At 48.0% G+C, this 24,248-nt stretch overlaps 1 long non-coding RNA gene, 1 other non-coding gene and 1 pseudogene across 2 annotated transcripts in view; 1 reads left to right on the top strand and 2 right to left on the bottom strand.

Moving 5' to 3' along the window:
- LOC136676615 (uncharacterized) overlaps positions 1-24,248 on the top strand; it is a 43,762-nt gene that overhangs the window by 7,018 nt on the left and 12,496 nt on the right. The gene's annotated exons all lie outside the window — the stretch shown is intronic.
- On the bottom strand, positions 3,934-9,743 carry LOC136677574 (28S ribosomal RNA; annotated as a pseudogene).
- Positions 10,010-10,163, bottom strand: LOC136677564 (5.8S ribosomal RNA). The gene has a single exon (XR_010796370.1). It is a non-coding gene; the product is annotated as a 5.8S ribosomal RNA (ribosomal RNA).

The raw sequence follows: 24,248 nt of genomic DNA, 5'->3' as shown, positions 1-24,248 counted from the left end.
AGACAGTATGTGATGGTATTGAGACATTATCCTCATTATTTGAGACAGTATGTGATTGTATTGAGACAGTATCCTCATTATTTGAGACAGTATCCTCATTATTTTGAGACAGTATCTGATTGGATTGAGAAAGTATCCTCATTATTTTGAGACAGAATGTGATTTTATTGAGACAGTATGTAATTGTATTGAGACAGTATCCTCATTATTTGAGACAGTATCTGATTGTATTGAGACAGTATCCTCATTGTATTGAGACAGTATGTAATTGTATTGAGACAGTATGCTCATTACTTGAGACAGTATCTGATTGTATTGAGACAGTACCCTCATTGTATTGAGACAGTATGTAATCATATTGAGACAGTATCCTCATTATTTTGAGACATAAGTGATTGTATCTCATTGTTTTGAGATTGTTTCTATTATTGTCTAGTAGAGGGTAGGAAAAAGAGACAAAGGGCTACAAATATCCAGCAAATTACATGGCATAGCATCTCAAAACATTGACTCAGTATCTTAAAATACTGACTTAGTATTTCACAATATTGAGATAGCAACTTAGTTAATAATGGAAAATTAGGGTTAGCACTTGGTCAAAAAATGACGGCTGAATTGAATGTTCACATCTGAGACCCTTTGTGCCTTTCTATTGAATAAAAAAAGGAATTGACCCCCCTTTTTAACAACGCCTTGCCGAATTTAGTTCACTATTCCCGGGGTGGACAATCTCAGGCTTGCCCCCACGGTCCTTACCTCCGGGGATAAGACCCCCATCTCCGCCCACACCCATGCCCGACCCCTGCTCTCCCAACTCGGCCTCACTCACACCATCGCCCCGCTTCTAACCTCCGGGGCTCAACCTCCAGGAACCCAGCGCACCACTCGAACCTATCCGGCCCACACTTAAGCCCTCACATCAAGTTTAAACTCAAAGCACCTTTTTATCTTAACTATTAAGAAGGACATATAGAGATGAGTGAGAAACCACCTGCTTACCATCAACATTCACACATTTTACACAAAAAGAGCCATAGTGGGCCTTTAATTGTTTCTACTCTTTCCTTTCCATCACATCTCTGGCCCCCTCCAGAAGAAAGTGTAGGTCCCCCCCCAGACTATTTTTATTACTGGATGATATACTTATTTAACTCCTCATATAAGTCACAGCTTTTTCTGATACATGTTCTCGGTTCAATTGTTTTATACCAATGAAAAGATTTATAAATACTTCTTGAGAGCAGTTTAATAGAATAAATAAATATATAAAGCACTTTTTTATGCCTAAGTTGCAATCTCAATATTTTCAGGTACTATCATTATTTTCAAATAGTATCTCATTATAGACCGTATGTGATTGTATTGAGACATTATCCTCATTATTTTGAGACTGTATGAGATTGTATTGAGACAGTATCCTCATTATTTGAGACAGTATGTGATGGTATTGAGACATTATCCTCATTATTTGAGACAGTATGTGATTGTATTGAGACAGTATCCTCATTATTTGAGACAGTATCCTCGTTATTTTGAGACAGTATCTGATTGGATTGAGAAAGTATCCTCATTATTTTGAGACAGAATGTGATTTTATTGAGACAGTATGTGATTGTATTGAGACAGTATCCTCATTATTTGAGACAGTATCTGATTGTATTGAGACAGTATCCTCATTATTTGAGACAGTATGTGATCGTATTGAGACAGTATGTGATTGTATTGAGACAGTATCCTCATTGTATTGAGACAGTATGTGATTGTATTGAGACAGTATCCTCATTATTTGAGACAGTATCTGATTGTATTGAGACAGTATCCTCATTGTATTGAGACAGTATGTGATTGTAATGAGACAGTATCCTCATTATTTGAGACAGTATCTGATTGTATTGAGACAGTACCCTCATTGTATTGGGACAGTATGTGATTGTATTGAGACAGTATCCTCATTATTTGAGACAGTATGTAATCATATTGAGACAGTATCCTCATTATTTTGAGACATAAGTGATTGTATCTCATTGTTTTGAGATTGTTTCTATTATTGTCTAGTAGAGGGTAGGAAAAAGAGACAAAGGGCTACAAATATCCAGCAAATTACATGGCATAGCATCTCAAAACATTGACTCAGTATCTTAAAATACTGACTTAGTATTTCACAATATTGAGATAGCAACTTAGTTAATAATGGAAAATTAGGGTTGACGGCTGAATTGAATGTTCACATCTGAGACCCTTTGTGACTTTCTATTGAATAAAAAAAGGAACTGACCCCCCTTTTTAACAATGCCTTGCCGAATTTAGTTCACTATTCCCGAGGTGTACAATCTCAGGCTTGCCCCCACGGTCCTTACCTCCGGGGATAAGACCCCCATCTCCGCCCACACCCATGCCCGACCCCTGCTCACCCAACTCGGCCTCACTCACACCATCGCCCCGCTCCTAACCTCCGGGGCTCAACCTCCAGGAACCCAGCGCACCACTCGAACCTATCCGGCCCACACTTAAGCCCTCACATCAAGTTTGGCGAAAGCACCTTTTTATCTTAACTATTAAGAAGAACATATAGAGATGAGTGAGAAACCACCTGCTTACCATCAACATTCACACATTTTACACAAAAAGAGCCATAGTGGGCCTTTAATTGTTTCTACTCTTTCCTTTCCATCACATCTCTGGCCCCCTCCAGAAGAAAGTGTAGGTCCCCCCCCAGACTATTTTTATTACTGAATGATATACTTATTTAACTCCTCATATAAGTCACAGCTTTTTCTGATACATGTTCTCGGTTCAATTGTTTTATACCAATGATATAATATCCAGCAAATTACATGGCATAGCATCTCAAAACATTGACTCAGTATCTTAAAATACTGACTTAGTATTTCACAATATTGAGATAGCAACTTAGTTAATAATGGAAAATTAGGGTTAGCACTTGATCAAAAAATGACGGCTGAATTGAATTTTCACATCTGAGACCCTTTGTGCCTTTCTATTGAATAAAAAAAGGAATTGACCCCCCTTTTTAACAACGCCTTGCCGAATTTAGTTCACTATTCCCGGGGTGGACAATCTCAGGCTTGCCCCCACGGTCCTTACCTCCGGGGATAAGACCCCCATCTCCGCCCACACCCATGCCTGACCCCTGCTCACCCAACTCGGCCTCACTCACACCATCGCCCCGCTCCTAACCTCCGGGGCTCAACCTCCAGGAACCCAGCGCACCACTCAAACCTATCCGGCCCTCACTTAAGCCCTCCTCCTCGGACTAAACCATCCAGCCCGCCCCGCTGGAACGAGCTCCCACTGGGAGACTGGGAGAAGTTTTAAACCGCGTGAATTACGGTTCTCTATTGCTCCGGGCTCGGAGCACTTTTTTCGGCCAAGGGACCTCCAGGGGGGGCCCCTCTTGGCTCCGTCATCATTCCTTTAAGTCTCATTCCGCCCACTGCGAGACCTGGGGTTTTTAACCGCGGCATTCACGGTTCTCTATCACCCCGGGCTCGGAGCACTTTTCTCGGCCATGGGACCTCCAGGGGAGGCCCCTCTTGGCTCCGTCATCATTCCTTTAAGTCTTATTCCGCCCACTGCGAGACCTGAGTTTTTAAACCGCGTGAATTACGGTTCTCTATTGCCCCAGGCTCGGAGCACTTTTTTCGGCCACTCGGAGCACTCCTCGGCTCCGTCAATATTCCTTTGTCTCATTCCGCCCACTGCGAGACCTGCGAGGTACATCCAGGACTTTTTAAGGGTGCAACCTGCCTCCCTAAGCCCGCCACCGGCTCCCTCTAACCGGTGTACGGACTCTCGGGGCCCGCGCCCCAGAGACCCAGAGGTTCAGAAATTGCACCAAGTCCAATTTCACCCACTGCGAGACCTGGACTGCTCCAGAGGGCCGGGGGGGTGTTAGGCATTCGCCTTCCCCCGACAAATGTTTGAGTGGACGGGATGACTTTCAATGGATCGCAGTTTATTCACCCGCTCTGCCACTTACGACACCCGCACTCTGAATCAGGTCGTTTACGAGTCATTTCACACCCGGATCAAGAGACATTTGCTTTCAGGAGGGAGGTGGACCGAGGCGTTCATTAGCCCCGGTCCGGTTCCTGTGTCATGCGGCTCTCGTCACCGGCGGTGGGGAGGAAACCGCCTCCCACCGCGGCTATCCAAGACCAAGCTCACCGATGCTGGGCGCGGATGTATCGCTCCTTCTAGGCGGGATTCCGACTTAGAGGCATTCAGTCATAAGCCCTCGGATGATAGCCTTGCACCAGTGGCTGCACAGCCAAGCGCGAGTACCATGTATCCGAACCTGCAGTTCCTCTCGTACTGGGCTGGATTACTATCGGAGCAACGGTCAACATCAGTAGGGTAAAACTAACCTGTCTCACGACGGTCTAAACCCAGCTCACGTTCCCTGTTAGTGGGTGAACAATCGAACGCTTTGCGAATTCTGCTTCGCAATGATAGGAAGAGCCGACATCTAACCCAAAAAGCAGATGGAAGGATCGTTAGGCCCCGCTTTCACGGTCCGTATTCATACTGAAAATCAGGATCAAGCCGGCTTTTGCCCTTATGCTCTATGGGAGGTTTCTGTCCTTCCCTGAGCCCGCCTTAGGACACCTGCGTTACGCTTTGACAGGTGTACCGCCCCAGTCAAACTCCCCACCTGTCACTGTCCCCGGAGGGACTCGCCCCGGGCAGGGAAGCCCGCAACATGAGTGTACCTGGACTCACTGCCAAGCGACCCACCCAGGGCTTAGCACCTTCGAACAAGGAACCCCCAGCAAGGAAAGGGTTCCCACCGACACCTTCACCGGGTTAGAGAGGTAACAGTAAGAGTAGTGGTATTTCACGGACAGCCCGCCCCGGTGCTGGCCTTTGGCAGGCCTCCCACTTATTCTACACCCCCTATGTAGCCTCCCAGTGACAGACTAGAGTCAAGCTCAACAGGGTCTTCTTTCCCCACTGATTCTGCCAAGCCCGTTCCCTTGGCTGTGGTTTCGCTAGATAGTAGGTAGGGACAGTGGGAATCTCGTTAATCCATTCATGCAGGTCACTAATTAGATGATGAGGCATTTGGTTATCTACAGCAGAGCGGGCTACTCTGTTTCGGAGGTTTTAACGCTGCCCCCTGCAGCGCCGTTGAGTGTCTCTTGATCCGTTTGAGCCCGACCTAGAGATAGAACATCCTTCTTCCTTCTTCCGAGAAGACGCTTCGGTCCGTGTCGTCTTCTCGGTCTCATCGGATTCGAAACGATACCTTGTCCACGGTGGATTACCTGTGAACACAAGCAGGGGTTTGAACACAGGTCGAATCCGGCCGTATTTATTACAACGTCAAACATAGTGAAGCTGAATGGATCAACCAGGCTAGCCTCGCCCGTGACCTCTCCCGGGTATCCACAGAGAGGGAGGGCGGGGAAGCCCGCACGCCATTAGATCGGAGCCGATACTGTATACCTTGATACCTTCCCACTCACAGAAGAGAACGGGCCATGACGGAACCAACTTAACCACCACCCCTCCCTTGTAAGGGAGTCTGACCGGCTAGACCACACATGTTGGGTCCGCATTGGGCCAACCAACCAGACTGTCATGCAGGTTACCAGCCTGATGTGAACAACGTCTCCCCTGGGTGGCGTTGCTCTTACAGTCAAACCCTAGCAGGGGACCAACCGTGTGGTCGGGGATGAAGAACCCATCACGGGAAGAAGTTCCCCATCACCGAGTCACTATTTTTGTTTTGTACCCTGTTCTGTATGGCGCCTGACCGTGCCGGCATGTTCGCCTCAGTTGAAACCAGGCTGGCGCTCCTTCCCAGTGTAGTCACTGCGTTAGAGTCTTTAAGCCATCCCATCGTGCCATCGACCGACACAGGACTGGTAGGTTATATACTCGTCCACACGTCACTAGGGACGGCCGTTTTGCCGTTACCTCATGGGCCCAAGGGTCGGCGATCACCCCCGATATGCTACCAGCACAGTTCGTCCATTCAGCTAGGAAGCTTGACCTATTCACGCCTTTGCCTCTAGCCTCATAGATCGACTGTCACCAGCGCACACCAAAGAGAATCAACTCGTCCTTTGCCCATGAGGATGGGTTTTCACCCTACCTAATAAAGTGTGGGTCGGAGACCCAAGCCCAAAGTCAGCCAGCAGCCTTCCGGGAATAGGTGACCAACACCTGGGATCTATCGAGGATAGATCATACCAACCCACGAAAGAGATGTTCCCAGAAGAGACATCTCCTAGCCAAGCACCATCTTTGCCCTCGGAACCTATAGGGTTTTGGAACGCCATTCGGAGCCTATGAGATGCCCTTCGAGACCTAAGCAACTTCGGTGATCGAACACCAGCTAGGGACGTTGCACCCTGAGGGGCTTGCCATAGTGGTGGTCCCCGCCCCAGGGAACCAGCACTTGGGTACCTGCACTACAACCTGCTAGCGCAAAGTACCCGGGGAGACCTGGCTAATGTGAACGTTCGGTCAGTCTGTCACATGGGAAGCCTCTCTTAGCCTCCCTGACCGCACAGGACGTTGCCCGGTTTTACCACGAGGAGGTGGAGGCACACAATGCTTTGACTCGGAGTCCCTGGAGCTGGGTCTACCACCCTGCTCACCTTAACGAACTCCGGGGTTTATTTACATAGTTACCCCCGCCGTTTACCCGTGCTTGGGTGAATTTCTTCACTTTGACATTCAGAGCACTGGGCAGGAATCACATTGTGTCAAAACCGTCCAAGAGCCTTCACAATGCTGTGTTTTTATTAAACAGTCGGATTCCCCTGGTCCGTGGCAGTTCTAATTCGGCTGTTGGGTGCCGGTCGAGAGAACCGCCTCGGAGCTGGCGAGACTCACACCCGATAGATCCACGAGGCCTCGGCTCGTCGCACCCGGCTCCAGTCACACCGCTCTGGTCCCCCCAAGCCCTTACGGCCGGCGACGCATCCGCACACAACTCCCGAGTCTTCCCCCCCACGTCCGAACGGGAGAACGGAAGGCCGCGCTCGCGAGTGTGGCCGGGACCCGGCGATGGGCCTCGGAGCCCGGCCGACTTTGGGAAGGAAGGGCCGAAGATGAAACGCGGCGGAGGTTCGTCCCCTATGGAGTCCCATCCACGACCGCCTCCCAACGTCACCGACCGAGTCCCCTAAGCACCGCCGGGAGGGAACATCGACTTCTTCGCGTGGCTGCGACCCATGCACTTTAACCGACAGACGCAGGAGTCAACCCGGGCGCCGTGCGCTTTTGCCCGCATGACCCTCAGGGCAAGGGCGAACCAGAACAGTTCCCCGGAGCCAGGCCGCTCCGGGCCCTCGGCCTACGCTTCAGCTAAAGGGCCCGACCGAGCCCAGCCATTAGAGCCAATCCTTATCCCGAAGTTACGGATCTGTTTTGCCGACTTCCCTTACCTACATTGTTCCAACACGCCAGAGGCTGTTCACCTTGGAGACCTGATGCGGATATTGGTACGGCCTGGGGGGAAATTCACTATACCTCCCCCAGATTTTCAAGGGCCGATGGGGAATGTCCCGGCTGCCTCACAGATGCATGCGGCTTTCAGAGCGTTGAGCCCCTTTCTCGGGACAATCCCATTCCAGGGGGCTCCAGCTCTTTAGCAAGGAGAGAGAATCCTCCCCGGGGTTCCCACCGACGTCTCCGTGTTCGTTTGCGTTACCGCTATGAGAGCGCCTCTCGGCACTCAATCTCCCCGCTCCCAGGTTCGGGGATATTGGCCCGATCCCCTTTCGGTCAGCGAGAGGCAGACGAGACCATCGCCCCAGCATTTCCGAACGGCGTTCGCCTATCCCTTAGGACCGACTAACCCACGGCCAAGCGCTGTCGGCGTGGAACCCTTCTCCACTTCGGCCTTCAAAGATTCCATCTGAATATTTGCTACTATCACCAAGATCTGCACCCGCGGCGGCTCGACCCAGGCTCACGCCAGAGGCTTCAGCGCCGTCGCGGCGTACGGTCTGTGTTTCAAATTGGGGATTGTGACACCTGCGACGGCCGGGTATGGGCCCGACGCTCCAGCGCCATCCATTTTCAGGGCCAGTTGATTCGGCAGGTGAGTTGTTACACACTCCTTAGCGGATTCCGACTTCCATGGTCACCGCCCCGCTGTCTATATCAACCTACACCTTTCCTGGGGTCTGATGAGCGTCGCGTCTGGCGCCCTAACCCACGCGTTCGGTTCATCCCGCAGCACCAGTTCTGCTTACCAAGTGGCCCACTTGGCACCATCATTCGATCATTCGGCTCCGAGCCTGTGAGCCGGGCCTCTTACTCATTTAAAGTTTGAGAGTAGGACGAGGCCGTTTCGGCCCCGCAGCCTATAATCATTGCTTTACCGGATAAAACTGAGTTTGGTGCCAGCTATCCTGAGGGAAACTTCGGAGGGAACCAGCTACTAGATGGTTCGTTAAGTCTTTCGCCCCTATACCCAGGTCGGACGACCGAATTAAACGTCAGGACCGCTACGGGCCTCCACGCAGGGTTTCCCCTGGCTTCGCCCTGCCCAGGCATAGATCACTATCTTTCGGGTACCACCGCGTATGCTCTTGCTCCACTCTCCACTCGGTGGAGAGCAGGCCGGTGGTGCGCTGTCAACCCACCATGGACGGGGTGTCTTAGATCCCACCTCAGCCGATGCGCGCCGGCCTTCACCTTCGTTGCGCCTCCGGGGTTCAAGCCCTTTGACTCGCATACGCGTTAGACTCCTTGGTCCGTGTTTCAAGACGGGTCAGCTGGGGTACGAACTTAGCCACTGACCTTAGGCGTTTGGGTGCTGTGTGCCTGGATCACCCCCCGTATCGCCGTAGCGGGCCTAGCCCGGGGCTGAGGACAGCCCAACCGGCCCGCTTCGACCGAAGGATCGGGGGGGGGGCCCATCCCCATCCCCATCCCGAAGGAGGGGAGAACGCGGAAAGGACATTGCTCCGCGGCCCCGGCGTTATCGGCAAAGTCGGAGCGAGGGGCTGTAGCGGAACGCCCGTGTCCGTGGCCGTGTGGGCCCCATCTCCGGACGCACCTACCTTCACCCTTGGGCCCTTCCAAGCCTAACCGGAGCCGGTCGCGACTCACCACCACGCAGGGAAAATGCACCTGACGGGTCGAGCCTTCATACGCCCAAGAGGCCCGAAGTCGGGAGGCGAAGCTCAGGGCCGAGCAGGGAGTGGGGTCGCCCCCTCTCTCGCCCGGATGAACTCGCCTCCAAGTCACGGAACCACACGAGCGCGGGCCGTCCGCCCAGCTGAATCCCGCGGGGCGGTCTTCTCGGTCCCCCGACCCTTTACCTCTCAACGGTTTCACGCTCTCTTGAACTCTCTCTTCAAAGTACTGTTTTCAACTTTCCCTCACGGTACTTTGTTCACTATCGGTCTCGTGCCGGTATTTAGCCTTAGATGGAGTTTACCACCCACTTTGAGCTGCATTCACAAGCAACCCGACTCCGGGAAGCCCGATCTACCCGGCGGGAGGCGGGGCGATACCGGGCCTTCACCATCTATGGAAGACACTTCCTTGCAAAACTTGGTCCCACGTCCGCACCGAGACTAAACGGACTTCCGTATGCTACATTTCCCGGCCCACCTTGGTCAGGGGAAAGAGGGATTCAGCGCTGGGCTCTTCCCTCTTCGCTCGCTGCTACTAAGGGAATCCTTGTTAGTTTCTTTTCCTCCGCTTACTGATATGCTTAAGTTCAGCGGGCTGTCTCGTCTGATCTGAGGTCGCGCTACGAGGCAGTTTTGTGGGGCGCGGGGCGCGAACCCCCCGGCCGCTCGCCGTATTACGGTGCCCACCCTCCAACGGCGGGAAGCCCAGCGGGGAGAGACGATAAGGGATGGGACCCGGACCTAATGGCTCTCCCTACGTCCGGAGCTCTCGCCACACGGTGGTTTAAGAACCGAGTCTGGGTTTAGAAAGACGAAGGGCCGTCCGAGGTGGAGGCCCTGTGAACTTCCAGCCGCGGTCTAGGAAGACCGATCGATGGGTAAAGCGACCCTCAGACAGGCGTGGCCGCGGGATGGACCCCCGCGGCCGCAATGTGCGTTCGAAATATCGATGATCTGTGTTCCGCATTTCACATTATTTAACGCAGTTTCCCGCGTTCTTCATCGATGCACGAGCCAAGTGATCCACCGCTAAGAGTTGTATCATTTTGCCCGCCCCTACGGAAGGGACTTTGGGTTAAAGCCTTTTGAACAACAGAATTTAAGGGTTTAGGTTAGGTTCACGTCCCTTGGATGAGATGGAAGGGATTCATGAACAAAGGGAATTTTATGGTCGGGTGACCCCGGGCTGGGGGTCATTAAACCCGGCTTGGCATCCAGATGGATCGCCTCGGTGGTGCCCAACCTTTCCTTTTTTACGTGTTAGGAGACCAAGACACCCGGGTGTGTAGATGGCTAGCGTGCGCTCTTAACCTCGCTGTTTCCAGCGAGGCCCGGTGGTTCGCTTCCAAGTCCCCAGCAATTGGGAAATCTGAAAGATTCCACTAAGACCGGCTTTGCGCCGGTCCACGCCTCGGGGGGTTTCTCTGGGCCCCGTCAACTCGCGCACGGCCATCGGGGTAAGTTTGCCTTAGCTTGCGTACGGGTCCCGGTCTAAAGTTTGTACCCGGTGTGCGCTCCAGCCACGCTCTCCCCCCGGAGGGGATGAGCGGGCCCGGTGGTGCGCTCCCAAGTCCCCACGGAGGGTGAGGCTGGGTGGAGATCCCACCTGTGTTCCACATCCGGGGCTCATCAGCCCCTTCAACTCGCGCACGGGTCTCAGACTATTTATACGGTCCGTCATTCGCGAAGCCCAGGGAGCTGCCGATATACACCTCCCGATCCCTGCATGCGCTCTTAAGCTCCGCTCTAACCCGAGAGGGAAAGAGTTTCGCCCGTGGTGCGCTCCCGTCCGGAAGATCCCAACAAGGCCGGCGAACACCGGCCAACGCCCTGGGGGTTGCATTAGCCCCTTTGACTCGCGCATGCAGAATTAAAGCCTTTAACGATCAATGGTTTGGTTTAACAACCGGCGGCCGGCTCCGTTACCACTCGAGACCCCCGAACGGGGGTGGTGGCCGGCAACCTATGCACCCAAAGGCGGTCCTCCCATAACCCCGAGTTCCGAGGTCAGCTCGCTCCGTCCCCCCCGGAGGGAGACTCACTTTAGCCTACGACGAAAGGTACGAGGTGTCTGGGGTCCATACCTTTAAGGTACCCACCGGGGGATTTGGCCTTGCTTAAAGACCGAGTGGCTACTGGCATGGAGGGCGGGCACCCACCATGGCCAGGTCACCGTTAATGATCCTTTCGCAGGTTCCCCTACGAAAACCTTGTTACGACTTTTACTCCCTCTAGATGCCCAGGTTCGATCAACTTCCCACCTCAACGAGGCAAAGGGGCACCTCAGGGACGATCCGAGGACCTCACCAGGCCATCCAATCGGTAGTAGCGACGGGCGGTGTGTACAAAGGGCAGGGACTTAATCGACGCGGGCTGGTGACCCGCGACTACTTGGAATTCCTCGTTCAAGGGGAAAAGTTACAATCCCCTATCCCCAGCGGGGAAGGCGTTCATAGGATTGCCCAGGCCTTTCGGCATAGGATGGATGCACACGCTGAACCAGCCAGTGTAACTCACGTGCGGCCCCGGGCGTCTAAGGGCATCACAGACCTGTTATGGCCCCGAATCTCATACGGCTTTGCCTCGCCTCGGATCGCTCTAAGAAGTTCGGCCACCGACCGCTGACCCCTCGGGCCGCCTGCCCCCACAGGGACCCAGGGAGGGCCGTGTAACTTTTTAAGGCACAGGGTCTCGTCCGTTATCAGATTTAACCAGACAAATCGCTCCACGAACTACCAACGGCCATGCACCACCACCCACAGAATCAAGAAAGAGCCATCAATCTGTCAATCCTTACCGTGTCCTGGCCGGGTGAGTTTCCCCGTGTTGAGTCAAATTAAGCCGCAAGTTCCACTCCTTGTGGTTCCCTTCCGTCAATTCCTTTAAGTTTCAGCTTTGCAACCATACTCCCCCCAGAGCCCAAAGACTTGTGGTTTCCCACACGCTGCCCGGCGGGTCATGGTCGCTAACCTAACGCCGCCGGATCGTGGGTCGGCATAGTTTACGGTCGGAACTACGACGGTACCTGATCGTCTTCGCTCCCTCGACTTTCGTTCTTGATTAATGAAAACATTCTTGGCAAATGCCTTCGCTTTCGTCCGTCCCACACCGGTCAACGAATTTCACCTCTGTCGGTGTGGTACGAATGCCCCCGGCCGTCCCTCTTAATCATTGCCCTCAGTCCTTAAAACCCACGAAATAGGACCGTGAAAGCCCCGGAGCCCCACTCCGGAACGACCAGCGGTACCGAAAGAGAGACCCCGACGCCCCACGGAGGGCCCTATTCCATTATTCCTAGCTCAGTCAGACATGGCACGTGTCAGCCTGCTTTGAGCGCTCTGCTTTGTTCAAAGTAAACGCTTCCGGACCCTCCAACCCACCGCGCACCGCAGTGAAATTACCCAGCTAAGGGCTTCTCCGCCGCCGGTGAGCAGAGGATACCGGTGGTAGGGACTGAGTCTCACAACATCCACCCCGAGACGGAGGGTCACCCCCAAAGGGAGCTTCCCACCCATCCGGACTGTCCAGGAGATCCGAGACCCGTCCCCATATCCAACTACGAGCTTTTTAACTGCAGCAATCTTAGCATACGCTATTGGAGCTGGAATTACCACGGCTGCTGGCACCAGACTTGCCCTCCAATGGGTTCTCACTCACGGATGTAGATTGAGTTCATTTCGGTTACGCTCCACAGGATCATAGGACCCGCATCGATATTTTTCGTCACTGCCTCCCCGTGTCGGGAATGGGTAATTTGCGCGCCTGCTGCCTTCCTTGGATGTGGTAGCCGTTTCTCAGGCTCCCTCTCCGGAATCGAACCCAGATTCCCCGTTACCCGTGGTCACCACGGTAGGCCCATAGCCTACCGTCGAAAATTGATAGGGCAGACACTCGAATGATACGTCGCCGCCCCGGAGGGCTTAACGATCGGCCAAAGGTTATCTAGAGTCACCAAAGCGACCCGACCGGAGCCGGGAGAGTTTTTCGGTTCTGATAAATGCACGTATCCGGGGGACAGGGGCCGGGAGAATATTTCACGCCAACCCCCAGAACCCTTCCAACGCTTCGTTTGCATGTATTAGTTCTGGAATTACCACAGTTATACCAAGTAACGTGTGGAGCGATCAAAGGAACCATAACTGATTTAATGAGCCATTCGCAGTTTCACTGTACTTAGTGTGTACCCCGTGTGTACTTAGACTAGCGTGGCTTAATTTTTGAGACAAGCATATGATACTGGCAGGATCAACCAGACCGATCCCCCTGGATCTCAAACCCTGGCTGAGGAAAGAGAGGGGGCGCATGGTGCCAGTGAGAATAATCTCAAGGGACACCAGCGAAGAGGATTGAATGCGACCCCGCTGTGGGGGTCTGCAATCGGCTCCGCAACTTGGAAAACGTATAATTCTCGCCCGGACGGTGCAGGCTAGGGGACGGGTCCTTCCCTCAAACGGATCCCGACTCTAAGGCACCACCGACGCGGACGTTGAACGGACCTACTGTTGGATCGACCGACCAAGTCCCCCTCGGAACAATTCTGGACAAGCGGACGCCTCTTACGGGCATCCACGAGCCATGGAGGCTGGGAGCACAAGGCGGGGAGGATCGTTCTAAGCACGGTATTTCGGCTTAGAAGCCTGCCCCTGGTGCTCCGCGTATACCGAGCTCAAACGGTCGTAAAGGACGGCCGTTAAGGGAAGAGAATGGAAGAGAATCCTGGCCCCCTCAAAGCGCGAGGAGGTCGGCATAGGTTTACGGTTCGCCCCCGGAGCCTACGGAAGTCTGCGTTTAAGAAGACGAAGGGTCGATCTGTAGACCGACCCTGCGAACTTCCAGCCGCAGTCTGTGGAAGACCGATCCGTGTCACCTCTAATGCGCTCTTTGCCTCCGGCCATTTCCAGCCGGGGCCCGGTGGTGCGCTCCCACGTCGGGAGATCCCACGGACCGGCGGATAACCGCCGGCCAACGCCTCGGGGGTTACGCGGCCCCGTCGACTCGCGCACGGGCAAATTTATGGGTTTAAAAAGGCACGGGCAAATTTATGGGTTTAAAAAGGGGGAAAATCCTCATACGTTCGACCCCCCGGTGCCCAGGGAAGTTGACCCTCCCCGGGCAGGCATATCGAACGAATCATCGGTTGTAAAACGACTCTTTCGGGACGGGGGAAACCCCTCATACGCTCGACCCCCCATGCCCAGGAATGTTTTACCTTCCCAGGCATACATCGAACGAATCATCGGGGTGGAAACGGGCTTAACCGGGTTAACACAATCGACGGGGCGGCCCGTTCCACCCACCCCACAAGTGGGCAGATGGTCAGTGGCCTATAGACCCACAGGCCGTCCCAATACCACCGTGATATGAGATCCGGGGTTGGGACTCGACCTTAAAGGTACCCGGTCGAGGCGGACCGAGTGGAAACCACTCTGATTTATGACAGTGACCCCACTGACAGGCCCCACGGACCTTGGGGACCACTCCCCATCGCTCTGCCCGGCACCTGGGTTGGAAACCGGGACTAATTTCGTCAGTAATACGCTATTCGTCTCAATGATCTTACTGGTCCATAAGCCCGGACGGGTGACATCGAACGCAACCGAGAAAGAGAAACGCCCCATAATTTTATATATTTTTACATTTAATTCGTGTTGTACCGTTTTGGTACACTCAAGCAAATAATAAACTAAGATTGTGTAATGCACAGGAGAAAAACATATTTAACATGTACAACAAATGAAAACGTAAACATTTTTGGGTTTGAGCATGCGCAAAGCTGCAAAGTAACACATTTCGACAAAGTAGCACAACTCTGCGGTGTTGCATAGTTTCTTACTGTGACGTAGCAACAAGCTAATGTCTTCTTCCAAATTAAACGCCAATTTTACTGCTCTGATTCTTTTTTTTATGTATTGCCAAACGGGCATAAAACATGGTTTAGTATTTTAACATTTGCAGTGCGAAGTGACTTTACTGACTAAATCCCATAAGACAAACACAGTGGACATCCTGAGGATCTTATGGAAAGCCATTTTAGTTTTGTGTGACTGAATGTACATTACAGATATGTGCAATATATATTTTTGGATATCTCTAACCTAGATTTGACTAGTCATTATTTTCATTCAAGATATCTAGAATTTAATTTCAGATATCTACAATTTAGTTACAGATATCTTAAAATATATTTAAGAAATCCTTAATATGGATGGAATTTAAGATGTCTTTAATTGGAATTATGACTATTCAAAACAAAAGGCAAGATATTATGACAAGCAATTTTAGCTTTTAATAATTTTTTCTTGATTCAATGAATTCAAATCAAATCAAATCAAATCAAATTTATTTATATAGCGCTTTTCACAACTGATGTTGTCACAAAGCAGCTTCACAGAATTCCAGTAAGACAAGATTTGACATGAAATGTAAAGACAAATGTAAAACCCTCAAGTGAGCAAGCCAGGGGCGACAGTGGCAAGGAAAAACTCCCCCAGCTGAGGAAGAAACCTTGGGAGGAACCAAGGCTCATAAGGGGTGACCCATCCTCCTCTGGTCAATCTACTGGTGATGATAGTTAGTAGTCCATGAGAACTTCAGTGTAGGGACAGCTTCAAGGCACTTGGTGGTTGCTGGAGCGTGGGCAGCTCGTCTGAAGCGTGGAGGAGGATCTCGACAGTCATCCATCAGTGTCCAGACAGACAGGTGGGCAGTCGTTTACTCAGAAAGATGTAAAGGGATGGAATTAGTTTTGAACTGTTTTGTGTTTGTAAAGTAGAAAATATGAAAATTTCCAGAGTGTGGCTAATGACTCCGGCAGATCTGACTATGACAGCATTAACTAAAAGGAGAGAACCAGGAGGACACACAGACACGGGAGCATCCTGAAACACTGGCATCCCTCCGCTCCACCGTCAACAAACCTGAGTGATCGCGAGAAGCGGCGGGACGACAGCACCAGCGTCTCAGTATACTATAATTCCCTGTGTCCATGGACCCCCCAGATCTGCCGCCTTTATCTATGGGGGAGCATTAGCTACCAAATGATAAACTAAACAAATGAGTTTTTAGCCTACATTTGAAGATTGCGACTGTGTCTGAGTCCCGAACATTTTCTGGAAGATCATTCCAGAGTTGGGGGGCTTTATAAGAAATGGCTCTTCCCCCAGCTGAGGCCTTCTGAATTCTGGGAACATTTAAAAATCCAGTATTCTGTGATCTGAGTGAACGTGGGGGCTCATAATAGGAAATTGTATCTTGAAGATATTCAGGAGCAAGCCCATGTAGAGCTTTATATGTTAATAACAAAATTTTGTAGTCAATGCGGAATTTAACAGGCAGCCAATGAAGTGATGATAAAACTGGGCTGATATGTTCAAATTTTCTAGTTTTAGTGAGGACCCTAGCTGCAGCATTTTGAACTAGTTGAAGTTTTCTTAAATTGCTGCTGGTGCATCCTGACAGTAGTGCGTTACAGTAGTCAAGCCTTGAAGTAATAAAGGCATGTACTAATGTTTCTGCGTCCTGAAGGGATAAGGCATTTCTAATCTTAGCAATATTGCGAAGATGTAAAAAAGCTGTCCTAGTGATACTACCTATGTGTTGATCAAATGATAAATCCGGGTCAATTATGACACCAAGATTTTTTGCTGCTGAACCAGGTTTAACTGGAAAGTTAGCTAGATTTAAAATTAAGTCTGATAATTTATTTCTTGTCACTTTTGGACCCAAAAGCAGGACCTCTGTTTTGTTGCTGTTTAGGAGGAGGAGTTACGCAACATCCAGCCTTTCACGTCTTTTACACAGTCCTCTATTTTCTTTAATCTGTGTTTGTCATCGGGCTTGGCTGAAATATACAATTGTGTGTCGTCTGCGTAACAGTGAAAGTTAATGTCATGGTTTCTTATAACTGTGCCTAGCGGTAACATGTATAATGTAAATAATAATGGTCCTAAAATAGAGCCTTGTGGAATTCCAAATCTTACTTTAGAATAATTTGAATTTAGATTGTTTACTTTTACGAATTGATAACGTTCCGTTAAGTAAGATTTAAACCATAATAGGGCTGTCCCTGTGATTCCAACCATGTTTTCTAACCTTTCTATGAGAATATTGTGGTCTATTGTATCGAAGGCTGCGCTTAGGTCAAGAAGCACCAACAGGGATACGTGGCCTTGATCAGAGGCAAGAAGAAGATCATTTGTTATCTTGACTAGAGCTGTCTCTGTACTATGATGTTGCCTGAATCCAGATTGGAATTTTTCATATATATGATTCTTATGTAGATATGAACTAAGTTGTTGGGCCACAGCTTTTTCTAAGATCTTAGACAGAAATGGCAAATTTGAAATAGGCCTGTAATTAGACAGTGTACTAGCATCAAGATTTGGTTTCTTGATCATAGGTTTAATAACTGCTAGTTTAAAAGCTTTGGGTACATGGCCCAGACTAAGCGATGAGTTTACTATAGTTAAAAGAGGATCAATAATAGCTGGTAGTACTTCTTTGAGCAACTTTGTGGGAATTGCATCAAGTGTGCAAGTTGTACAGTTTGCGGAGGTGATAATCTTCTCTAGTTCTAATTGTGGGAGTGGGCAAAAGGTTTCAAGTCTTTCTTTTACAGTTATATTATGTTTTATTTCATTCACATCAGGTGGCAGCCAGGATGGATTTGATCCTGTGGCTAGAGTTTGTTGTCTAATATTCTCAATTTTATTATTAAAAAAGTCCATAAAATCTTTACTGGTGAGAGTTGCTGGAATTAGTTGTTCAGAACCTGCTTGATTTTTTGTAATTCTAGAAAACACACTAAACAGTGCTCTCGGATTATTTTTATTATGGGAGATCAGCGAGGCCAGATATGCTGAGCGAGCTTTAGTGAGGGCATTTCTATACTCTATAAGGCTGTCCTTCCAGGCAGAATGGAACACTTCAAGCTTGGTTGATCGCCATTTCCGCTCTAGTTTTCGTAATGTTTGTTTTAAAGTACGGGTCTTATCGTTATACCATGGTGCGAGCTTTTTCTGTCTTATACTTTTATGTTTAAGTGGTGCTACCTTTTCTAAAGTAGATCGACAGGTATTTTCTAGGTAATCAGTTAGTACATCTAGGTCCATTGGGTCTGATGGAGTTGGAACTGGGGTCGATAGTTCTGGTAGGTTTTCTATAAATTGTAGGGCGGTAGATGGTTTTATTATACGCCTTGTAGAATAGCGAGGGTTCTTACATATATTATGGCTAAAACGTAGCTCATATGAAATTAAGTAATGATCGGAGATTGCTGAGGATTGCGGTAAGATATTAATTTTGTCAATGTTAAGACCTAGTGTCAGAACTAAGTCTAAAGTGTGGCTGTAGTAGTGTGTAGGCCCTGTTACATTTTGAGTAATACCAATAGAGTCTAAGATTGAGGTAAATGCCTTTTTTAGTGGGTCACTTTCCTTCTCAAAATGGATATTGAAATCTCCTACAATTATAACTTTATGATTGCACACCGCTAGGTTTGTAGCAAAATCGCTGAATTCTTTCAGAAATTCTAAGTAAGGCCCTGGTGGTCTGTAAATGTTGCATAATAAAAATGCGTCCTTTTTTGTGACCGGATTTGTAATAATAGTGGAGAGAACCTCAAAAGAAGAGAAGGTGACACATTGTTTAAGACTAATTTCTAGGGTATTTTGGTAAATTACACATACTCCACCTCCTTTGCCTGATATTCTTGGGCTATGTGCATAATTATAGCCTAGGGGGGTGGCTTCATTTAGTGCTAAATATTCATTTGGTTTAACCCACGTTTCCGTGAGACAGAAAACATTGAATTTATGATCACTTATAATATCATTTACGATGAGTGCTTTTGAGTTTAGTGATCTTATGTTGAGTAACCCAAATTTTAGTTCTGAGGTGTTGCTGCTAGGTGTTGTGTATGATTTAATATTGATTAGGTTGCTGAAACAGGCTGATTTTGTTTTTCTACTTTTACATTTAGTTCGGGGGAAAGACACAGTCTCAATACAGTTGAACCTGGGTGACGTCTCAAGACAGTTCGCAGACGGTCGGTTTAGCCTGTCTGTCTGCGGCCTGGTCCCGGCTCTGGATTGTCAGCAGCTATCTACACTACTCTGCTGACTAACTAAAAGACTATGTGCTATACTGCAAGAAAGTAAGGCAGCACCCTCCCGCGTGGGGTGGATACCATCCCTACCTATAAGACCAGGCTTGCCCTCAAAACGTAACCAATTGTCTATAAAGCCCACTTGATTTTCGGAACACCACTTGGACATCCAGCAGTTTAACGCCCAAAGTCTGCTGTAAGCTTCGTCGCCACGCCGCATTGGTATGGGGCCAGAGCAGATTACGGCATCGGACATCATCTGGGCCAGTTTAATCACCTCTCTAATATTACCCTTAGTTACCTCAGACTGCCGCAGACGAATATCATTGGCCCCTACATGAATGACTACCCTCGAATATCTCCTATTAGCTAACAGTCTAAGGTTGCCACTAATATCCGGCGCTCTGGCTCCCGATAAACAGCTAACTGTTACTGCCGGCGCCCCTAAAGGAGTAGCTAATTTCACGTGCCGAACAATAGAGTCTCCTATAACCAGAGCACTCTTAACAGGCTCCTCAGCGGGTGCTTCGCTGAGCAGGGCAAACCTGTTTGACACGCGAATCGGAGGAGCGTGGTGTCCCGGTGGGCTAGCTTTGGCCTCAGCGTTAGCATCAGCCTTAGCTTTCCGGCTATGACGCCGAGACGTCACCCATTCACCCCGCTGTGAGGGCTCTAACGCCGGAGTCGTGGGGGTGCTAACTCTCCCTAAGGCACCCGGAGTTGCTAACACTGAATCTCGCTGTTTATCCCTCAACAATAATAAGCTCCGGATGCGCACTTCTAGCTGGTCCACTTTATCCACCAGGGAGCTAACTAGCTGACACTTACTACAAATACAACCACTATATTTATCGCTAGAGGTGGAAAAGGGGGTTAAACTAAACATGCCACACTCTGAGCAGGCAAAACAGCCAGTAGTAGCCATGGAATTGCAGGTACTTACCGCTTTTAGTGAATTTTAGTAACTTACACCAAGAACGTTACTCCAGGGTCCGGTGGCAGTTTTAGTGCCTCTGTAATGAATATTCCTGCGGAGACAATCTAAAAGATAGATCTATGGATGGTTAGTAGGTTATAAAAACAGATATAAATATAGAAATAACAATGGAAACGAGTAAACAGGAAAACCCGAGCGATCAAAACAGCTTCCAAACGGGTACAGAAACAGCCAAACGGGTTGCCAGATCTAAGACTCAATTTGAATTAAGAATTCAATTTGCACATGTGAAAATTCAGTTGTTACTAGTTTAAAAGCTATTTTTACTAGTAAGAATTTAAATCTTACTAGCAAGATTTCAATTGTCACTAGAAGAAATTTAATTTCTGATATCAGGAATTTAATATTTACTAGTAAATATTGTAGTATTTATTGTTTTTACTAGTAAAAATTTTATTTTTGATATAAAAAATGTAATTTTTATTAGAAAAATGTAATTGTTACTTGTGATAATTTAAGAGTTTTCTTTTTATTAGTTACCCCGGTGATTCCAACAATACTTGCATTGCAACTGCATCATTCAAACTAGGTTTGCTAATGTAGTTATAGTATATGCTTTTGGGAAACACAACTCAGGTAAGTTACAGGTGGTGAAAACAAGTTAATATTAATATGACAATTATAATTTTGTGCACATTAGTGAATTTAGTGTTTATTTTGTTTTTCAAAATGAATAGAATAAAAATGAATTGCCTAAAAAGTGTTAGAGCCATTTTTGTTTATTGTATAGCAAATTTGGATTTAATACTTTATTAATATTTGTAACATAATTTTGAGATATATTTATGGTCAGCAACATTATAGTAAGTAAATTTATAGTATAAGAATTTTGAAATGTAATTGTTTTAATGTGATGCAATCTGATGGGTTGCTGAGTTTAGTATAAATGTGTGAGGGTGCATAGAAGACGGCAGAAGTCTCAAGCCTAGGAGTAACACAGTCTTTTGACCGTAACACTACTTAATTTAGAAGTCAGGAATTCATCTTTTGTTTTGTATGATTTTAAGTTCATAGTAAAGATAAAAATGAAAAGTTTTGGATTCGAGACCTTTTATTTTCTGATACGTGTCACATGTAAAAGAACTTCGGGGTTCGAGATTAGTGAGTTAGCATACTGCACTCACAAAAAGAAAACAATGATAATGATAACAAATAGACATGGCAGTCAAAACAAAACAAATAAAAACAGAAAGGTATAGGCTAAAACTTATTGTGCCTACACTTTTTACTTAGCTAATTAACAGTCCTTTGACTTCTGTATTTAGACGATACAAAACAACTACAGAAATAGGACTGGCTCCGGATATTCGTTAGTTGGGTATTCGGTTTATAATTTTGAGATTCAGATTTTCATATTTATTGGATAAACGTGGCGATAAAGTCCATCCTCCATTCCACATGTATTCAGCCTTGTCAACATAAGTCTTGAACGAAACCTAAAACAGCCTAACACACTACAGCAACCTACTTATAACGAAGCATGGCAAAGCTACAGTTCATTTTTGTCAGCTTACACCTCAAATTCACTGGTTTATTTGTGTACACTTCTTGCTATTAGTGACACCATGTATGCACGAGTTGGCGAACGACTATTTTCTGAGCAATATGGCTGGCCCCAAATATTTAGATATTTGTTCACTGCAGTGCACTGCATGAATCTCTGCTGCCTTTAATTCCATCTGACGAGAAAGATAAGCAAAATGCATGGTTTTCAAGCATCACAAAGTACAATAAAGGTTTTATTGAGGATGTTAAAATATGGCTTTCTGAGGTTGATAAATGTTCAAGCAGGCCATTTTTTGACACTGTGCCATCCCAGGAAACCCCATCAGAGGGGGACATGGGTTGTCAAGACCACGCTGAAAAGGAACCTCAATTGTTTCTTAATCTTCAGCATGACATCTATGATGATGTGTTGCCATCCGATAGTGTATCAAATCAAGGCAGTAAGTTAAGCTCAAAGGTATTGTCAGCTATATCTGCACATCTCAAGGCAGAAGCCGAAATGGCTGCCTTGCACGCACGTCAACATATGCTCAAAGAAAACATGCAATTGAAGAACAGGAGGAACAATTGAAGAGAAAGAAAGAACAACTTCAACTTGAAGCAGACATCACTGCAACTGTTGCAAAGGTCGATGTGCTGAGAATTAGATCTGGAATGGAATCATATTTTAAAACGAAGGAAAACAATTTTTGAAATCCTGAATGCTGATGTAGAGACCTTTGTTCCACAGACACTTAATTTAAAATACAACTATTAGAAATGTGAAGCCTATAGTAAAATCAGTGCAACAAGGCATGAAAAGGGATAAGCCTGCACCTCTCCTAATGGGGCCTTCTAATCTTTTAAGACCATGTAGCACAATACCGGGTTTGCCACTGCAGCCAGCTGCTTGCCCAGCAAGCAGTGGAAACCTTTTGTCCATTATGGAAAAACAAAGCGAATTAACTAGTATGCTGATCTATCAACAAAGTCTAAAAGAGAAATTCCAGTCTTTGATGGCAATCCTCTGCACTTCCATGCCTTCATGCGTTCATTTGAACAGGTCAGAGAAGCAAAAACAGGCAATGCTGACGATTGCCTGCATTACCTTGCACAGTATACCAGGGGGATGCCCAATGAACTCATCAAGAGCTGTCAACATATGTCTAATGGTGCTGGATATTTAAAAGCGAAAACTGCTGTATGATCATTTTAGAAATGAACATGTAATTGCATCTGCTTATCTGAACAAGGTCCACTCATGGCCATTAATCAGATCAGATGATGGAAAGGCTCTTCATCTTCGTGGGTGTTGCAATGCGATGGAAGAGGTTCATGGCCTCTCTGAATTGAACACACCTGCCAACATGCTTGCTGTGATTAAAAGGTTACCATATATGTTGAAAGATAAATGGCAAACAATAGCGCAGTAGAAGCTGTATCCGAGATGTTACTATGCTGTCCCCTTTTGTCCTGTCACACTAATACCGGAAGCATGTCACAGCGGCTACTGTGCCGGTACACCCAGCAGAACAGCGGCTACTGTGCCGGTACACACTGCAGCACAGCGGCTACTGTGCCAGTACACCCAGCAGCACATTGGGTCCTGTGCCAGTACACACTGCAGAACAGCGGCTACTGTGCTGGTGTACACACACACCGGTCTTATGTTCATTCATTTATTCATTTATTGTCTGTAACCGCTTGTCCACTTCAATGTCGTTGTGGGTCGGAGTCTATGGAATCAGATTTGTATGGAATCAGATTTGTGCCAAAATGAATCGCACAAAAAAATAATCTCAAACAAAACTTATAACTTGCAAACAAAATATCCAGTTCTGACATTTGTGATCCATGACTTTTTCTGACAGTTCTGACGTTTTGTGCGCGAGTGCTTTGAGTTCTGCCCGTGCACTTTGAGCTTTGTGCGCGAGCTCTCTGTTTTATGCGTGAGTTCTCTGAGTTTTGTATGCAAGCTGCACGAGCTCTGTGCACGAGCACTCCGAGTTTTGTGAGCATTTTTGGCACAAACCTCTCGCGTGGGCAGGTTTTCTCAGGGTTTAAAAATTCAACATCCAATGGGAAGGCACCCCTGAGAAAACCCACCCATGCGAGAGGTTTGTGCCAAAACTGCTAGCAAAACTCAGGGATCAGGCGCACAAAACGGAGAGCTCGCGCACAAACCTCAGAGAGCATGGGCAGAACTCGAAGCACTCGTGCAAAAGTCATGGAGCACAAATGTCAGAGCTGGATATTTTGTTGTCAAGTTATAAGTTTTATGAATCAATGGGCGCAAGGCAGGAGCACATCCTGGAGAGGCGCCAGTCCTTTGCAGGGCAATTGTCAATATTATACAAATAATTTTATTTTTGTATGCAATATAAATTGGAGTTGGTTATTGCGACCTTTACAGCGACATTTATAATAGACAGATATTGACACTACCATGCAGCTGACCTTCTGCACAGTTTCCACGTTTTCCTGCTCTGCTCACTTTTTATCTCAAGATTATAACTAACAATATACATTTAGCTCA

The sequence above is a fragment of the Hoplias malabaricus genome, chromosome X2 (genome assembly GCF_029633855.1).
Source record: "Hoplias malabaricus isolate fHopMal1 chromosome X2, fHopMal1.hap1, whole genome shotgun sequence".
In the NCBI taxonomy this organism is placed as follows: Eukaryota; Metazoa; Chordata; class Actinopteri; order Characiformes; family Erythrinidae; genus Hoplias; species Hoplias malabaricus.
The sequence above is the reverse complement of the archived record's forward strand: the minus strand, read 5'-3'. Positions and strand labels throughout refer to the sequence as shown.